The sequence below is a fragment of the Chiroxiphia lanceolata genome, chromosome 11 (genome assembly GCF_009829145.1).
Source record: "Chiroxiphia lanceolata isolate bChiLan1 chromosome 11, bChiLan1.pri, whole genome shotgun sequence".
NCBI classification, from domain to species: domain Eukaryota; kingdom Metazoa; phylum Chordata; class Aves; order Passeriformes; family Pipridae; genus Chiroxiphia; species Chiroxiphia lanceolata.
In genome coordinates, this window is record NC_045647.1 from 2,343,926 (window position 1) to 2,349,925 (window position 6,000).

The following is a 6,000-nucleotide window of genomic DNA, read 5'->3' on the forward strand; positions in this document are numbered from 1 at the left end:
ACAAGAAGAGACAGAGTTTTGACTCCCTTTCACAAGAGCAGCAGAGGGGTTTGAGCAGAATTCAGTTTTTCTGCTGATCATTCATTAACAGAGCCCAGGAAAGGGGAAATCACCCAAACCATGGCTGTGGATCAAGCTGGAGAAAGATCTCTGTGCTCAAGGTTTTAAAACTCTGGCTGGAAGGATGAAAAAAAGAGAGATGAGAACCACTAACCCAGAGCAGGGAAAGCCCTGTGCCCTGCCCAGCCTCAGCATCCTGGGGGCTCTCCCACATGGCCAAGTGGGCTTTCACACTCCTATCACTGGAAGCACAGAGGAGGAAATGTGTTTAATTGTTTGACTGTAATGCTGTTTGTAAATATTCTCAAATAAGGAGTTAAATAAACCCTGCACATACAGATGGGTTAAAAAAAAAAAAACAACAGGTAGGTTATTGCTACTCAGCACTATTCAGATTAAATTACCATCCATAATACAGGTTTTACCAATACAAACCCCAATTTTGCTATTTGTTCCCTTTCTTAGTCTTCCACTTGACTAAAGTGACCTGCTAAGCTTTATGCAGATTGGGTTTAAACACCACAGATCTTCCTGGGCTAAAGATTTATATAAATGAAGTATAAACACAGATTTTATCTGATAAAGTTCTTACAGTGATAGAACTGCTGGCAAAGTAAATCAGTCTGGAGTTAAAAGCAGCTCAGGATTAACTTGTCTCCTGAAAATCTGGAGGAAGCCAAGCCTAAAAGTTGGGTCTTTCAACCACATCTTGGCTCAGCAAACACGGATGGGGAAAGCCCAAATGTGGGGGTTAATAACAGTTGTGTCCACTGAATCTCACTGAAACCACTGGAAAACCAAAGAGGAGGAAAGGTGCTGAAGTACATCCTGGCCCTTCTAATGTGTAGTAAATATATCTTAGGAGAGCTTGGGACTGGATATATCCGAATTTTTATTCATTAAAAGATGTTTGGCCACATCTGAGACACCTCCAGCAAAACCTTCAAGTGATAGAGGATCAACTGCTGATCAGCTGGGAGCTTAGGGAAGAATTAATAGAAGAAACAAATGTGGTAGAACCTCATTTTAGAAACCTTGAGTTCTTGAAGTCAATTAAAAAAAAAAATCCCTGTAATTTTAAAAATGAAATGCTTGTAGATTCTTTTTTTGGTCCCCAAAACATTTTTGTGGAATAATGCAGTGAGTGTATCACTTCCCTCACATGCTGGTACATCTACGCTGTAATTATGTACCTAAGCAAAAATCCCAATTTCCTTTGCAGGAAGGAGGCAAAACCTGCTCCTTGTGGTCTGCCTTCCTAAAGCTGAATTCTGCACGTGACACTCACTGGATTGTTTTCCAAATACTTTGACCTTGTTGTTCTGAGGGCTTGATTTTCATTGATTTAACCCAGCAATTAAAAACACCCCAACAAATCTTTCTCTTTCTTGGTGTCATGTTGAAGCAGATTTTTTTATCCTGCAGATTAAGATAAAATGATTGTATCTAGGGAATGGCAAAGAGTGAAGTTATTTCCCAAATACAACACCCTGTTCAGTGTATAAAATACTCTTCTCTTGGTTCATAATGAATGTGAACCTCATTTGTATTTAGATTACAAGCAGATTTGACACAAGAGCTTCTGTTTTAACATCCCCAGTTTTGGTGGATGATGGGAGGAGACAGGGAATAGTTGTGCACTGGTGTGAAACACTAAATCAGTTGGGTGTCATCATCATACATTTGCCTTGCTAATAATAAAAAGAATGAATCACTACTGTCCTGATATTCCTATTTATACCTGAGTAACCACTGCAGCAGATAACAGGGAAGATGTGTGCAAGTTTAAATCTTGGCAGCACGCCTGGGAGAGCCTGGGAGCTGACATTTGTGGGTTTGGGGTGATTCATGGCACTTTGCTGTGTTTGTGATTACCTTCCTGTCAGGGGCTGCACATCACTCACACACCAAGCTGCAGACTCCCAATTGCTGCATGGGAAGGAAAATTCCCAACTGTTGCACCAAATCCTCTTCAAAGGGAGGCTCATCCTCTGTGTAACCACGGGACTGAACACCAGGGCAGCAGCAGCATCAAAGGGAGTCTGTGAACTGCTGTTACAGGGGTGCTATGGGGTCATTTCAGGCCACAGTGGGAAGAAACCCCACACTTGCTCTAATCTAACAGACCTAAAAATAGACCTGTGATGATTTATGGACTTTCCAACCTCGCAGAGTATTTTTAAGGAGTAGCATCTTCCCTGGCAGGGCCTGCACAGCACCAGGGCTGTGCCCACCCCTGCCCCTGATGGGGACCAGCCACCTCCACCATGTCCCAGCCAAGACTCAGAAAGACCACGAGAGCAAATAAGAAGGCAATTTCGTTATCTCATGGTTAATATCCTTCCTTCACTCTGCCTTGTCTTTACCTCTGATTTTTAAATATTGTTTTAAATTCAGTTAACTACACAGAACTGTCAGACAAAGCCAACTCCTTAACTCAAGGGAAATAAATCACATGGCACCAGAATAGCTACAAAATTATTCTGAAAGTTTTGCATCTGTGGTAGAAATTTTTCATGAGCTCAGCCCTGCTTTCTGGATGTCCCTGATGGGGTAACACAGGAGTGAATTTGAAATCAAAGAAATGGTAATCCAAATAAAAAAAAGACTTGGATAGCAACAAGAAACACTTTCCCTGCACGAGGAGGTGCAAGTTTGAGAACCAAGGAGGGCTCTCTCACCAGTTGTTTGGTGTCTGCCAGTGCTGCTGTTCCTCCCTCTCCAACCACACTCCTCAGCCAAGGGCTGAAAATCAGCACGCAGGAATCAAACCCTGGAGGGATTAACACTGGAAATACAACTCAGGTCACCCCAGGGAAGGGTGGCTGCGGTCTCAGAGACCACCCACCCCAGAGGGCTTGTGCCACACCACAGCCAAAGGTGTCCTGTGGCTCAGGGAACAGGACATGGCACCACTTGCCTCCTCCCACCACACCGAAGACACACTTGCCCTCCTCGGACACCCCTGGTGAGCTCAGGTGAGAGGCTGAGGAGCTCCAGACACCACTGTTACCCCATGGAAAGTCAGACTTTGAAGGGTTGCATCATCCCATCACGTTTGCCACGAGGCTGCTCGCAAAGGTGAGCTGCTCTCCCGCTGTCATTCACATTCCCAACACACCTCCTGTCACCGCGCACAACAGCACAGGCTGAAAATTCTGGGGACGCTGGATGGGCTACAGAGAGCTCAACTCACTGCAGAAGGTATGGATGGGAGAACTTCCAGCTCACCAGAGTTTAGCCAGGATCATTCAACTCCAGTTCCCTGCAGGCACACCCTGGCTCCCTGCAACCCTCACCACACAAGTGCTGCCTCCAGGCTATGGGCACGTGGGGCAGGAGACCCTGGGAGCCTCCCAAGAGGTGGTATTTACAAATACACACTGAACAGTGTCTGGTGTGGCTTCCTGAGAAGGGTTAGTTCACTTGACCCTTCCTGAAAGGAAGTAAAATCTTGTCAGAGGGATTCAGCTCTGCCCAGAGTTCAGCACAGGAGGGAGAGGTTGCTGCACACCAGTGGAAGCCATTGTCTAGAGCAGCCTGCTTGGAGAAAATTAGCAGTGTGCACACCTCTAAATGAGGCTGTACAGCAAGTAAAAGAGGGATTAGCCATGTAAAGTAAGTCCTTTTGGTATTAGATTAAAGAGGGGAGGTGACTTTGAAGGATTATTCGAGAGCCATTTAAGCAGTTTTCAGGGACTTACAAACGCGGGGTAAAAATGCAGCTCCTCGGGTCCAGAAAAGAATAAAAACCAGTGTCCTGGCCAGGGAAGCAGCAGAAAAGGCTTCTGGAGGGACCACCTGGCTGGCCCCAGGTGCAGACCTCCCCACCCCGCTGCCCACGATCGGTACCGGCCACGGTGCGGCTGGAGCATCACCTGCACACCCGGGCTGGAGCTGCTGCAGGGAGCCAGAGGGACTGGGGAAGGGGCTCCCACAGCCACGATGCCACTGGGATGGGTCACAGCACCCCCAGCCCCACGGCGGGTGGGAGGGCAGCTCTGCCCACCGTGCTGGACACCGTGCCGGGAAGGACCTTTGGAGCAGCACGAGCGTTAGAACCGGAGCCTTACACCAGTTCCTGCTCTCACCTCAGTGATTTATCGGCTGGGATGCAGGTCCTGAACTGAGCCATGGAAACGGGGGGATGCGCCAGCACAAACACAAAAACTGACTTCTCTCCCCAGCCGAACGTTCCCCTGCTTCCCTGCACCTCCGGGTGCCTCATCAACATGCTGGCTCTTAATCCTTTGCCCACATTAATCCAGCCAGTGGAAATGAATACGTGGCTACAAGACATCAGGCGGCTTTATCGAACCCTCCTTGCAAAAAAACCCACAAAACCTCTTTTGCTGAGCCTAAAAGGTGACGGATAATTAGTATGGAAGATACCAACTATTCCCACTTGTTATGCAAGCAGCATCCTTTAATTTGTAGTTTACAGAGCAAGTCATTCCTGTCTGGGATAAATAAAACAACACGCTGCAGTATGTTGCTCACGACACGGGAGCAGCATCAGCCTGAGGAAGGCAAAAGGAGCTTCAACTCCAGCCGCGTTAGGCAGCAAAAAGTTCTGCGTGCGTCTGTGCCAGCCTGGCGGGAGCATCCCTGCGCATGCAGGGAGGGAGGGATGGAGGGAGGGAAGGATGCTCTCGGTCCCGCCGCTCCCCGTGCCCGGGGGCAACGCAGCGACCTCCGCCCGGGCCGACTCTGCGGACCCCCCCCACAGCCCCGCACAGAGCTCCGCCCGGCCAGGAGCCGCGGGGGCACTGCGGGGAGCCCGGCGGGGCAGGCACCGCGTCCGCCCGGCCCCGCATCCCCGCCGGCTCCCGCAGCGCGGCCGCGCTCTCCTTCCCCCGAACCGCAGCCTTTCCTAATTTCCTTATTTATTCCAATTTTTTTCTCTCCTTTCCAACCCCCCCTCCCCGCTCCCGCTCCCGAGCCGCGCTCACCTGTGCGGGCGGAGGGGACATGCCCTGCCCTGCCCTGCCCTGCCCGGCGCGCCTCCCGCAGCCCCGCGGTGCTCCCGGCGCTCCCGGCGTTCCCGCAGCCCCGCGGTGCTCCCGGTGTTCCCGCAGCTCCCGCAGCCCCGCGGCCGCAGCATTGAGCGGCAGCGGCGGGGGCCGGGCGGGCTCCGCGCAGACCCCACCCCCGGCCCCGCCGTGCGCGGGGGGCGGGCGGCGGAGCGGCGGCGGCGCGGCCGCGCTTAACCCTTCGCTGTCCCTTCGCTGCCCCTTCGCTGTCCCTTCGCTGCCCCTTCGATGCCCCGCCGGGCCCCGGGGCAGCGCTCGGTGCCCGCCCGCGGGTGTGCGCGGCACCAGCGCGGTCCCCGAGCCGCGGGCAGCATCCTTTCCCCTGCCCCGTTCCGCGCTCCTGCAGCCCAGGTGCTGCTCCTCCCGCACCTGCGGGATCCTCCGCGGCAGCCCCGAGCCTCTTCCCGTCCCGCTCCCCGCGTTTCCCGCATCCTCGCCCAGTCCCGGTCCCGCTGACGGCAGACCTTGGAGTCCCAAATAACCGCTCGCGGCTTTTTTGCCCTCCGGTTTTAATCCCAAATTTGCCGTAATTGTCTCGCTCTTCCAAAGGAGCCTTTCTCCTCACCCGCCTGCTCGCTCAGCCCTTTGCATCCACCTTCTGCTTTCGTTCCCTTCCTGATCCTCCTCGTCCAAAAATTGAGTGTCTCGTGCAGGGAGATGAGGAGCCGGAGAGCGGAGCACACCTGGGGACCAGCTCTGCCGCTTCCAAGCCCTTTTGGCACCCCTGTGCCCAGGGATGCTCCCAAACCTTCCGCAGGATCCCTCATCAGAGTCTCTACTTGCTACCACAACGCAAATGATGAGCCGCGAACTGCTTTCAGAGTCGTGAGTTTAGGCTTAATCAGCAGCGCAGTGTAAAGGCACAAAGAAAAGAAGAAACGTATTCGGGAGTGAGGGTGGGACCTAC

At 52.2% G+C, this 6,000-nt stretch overlaps 1 protein-coding gene across 2 annotated transcripts in view; it reads right to left on the reverse strand.

Moving 5' to 3' along the window:
- Positions 1-5,734, reverse strand: part of LOC116792315 (contactin-4) — a 283,807-nt gene extending 278,073 nt beyond the window's left edge. Inside the window, exon 1 of one of the 2 annotated variants that reach the window (XM_032699177.1) lies at positions 5,659-5,730. The gene's annotated coding sequence lies outside the window, so the exon portion shown is untranslated. Of the gene's footprint in view, positions 1-5,658 lie in introns of both variants that reach the window. The other variant, XM_032699180.1, reaches the window with a different exon arrangement.
- Between the last annotated feature and the right edge of the window lie 266 nt (positions 5,735-6,000).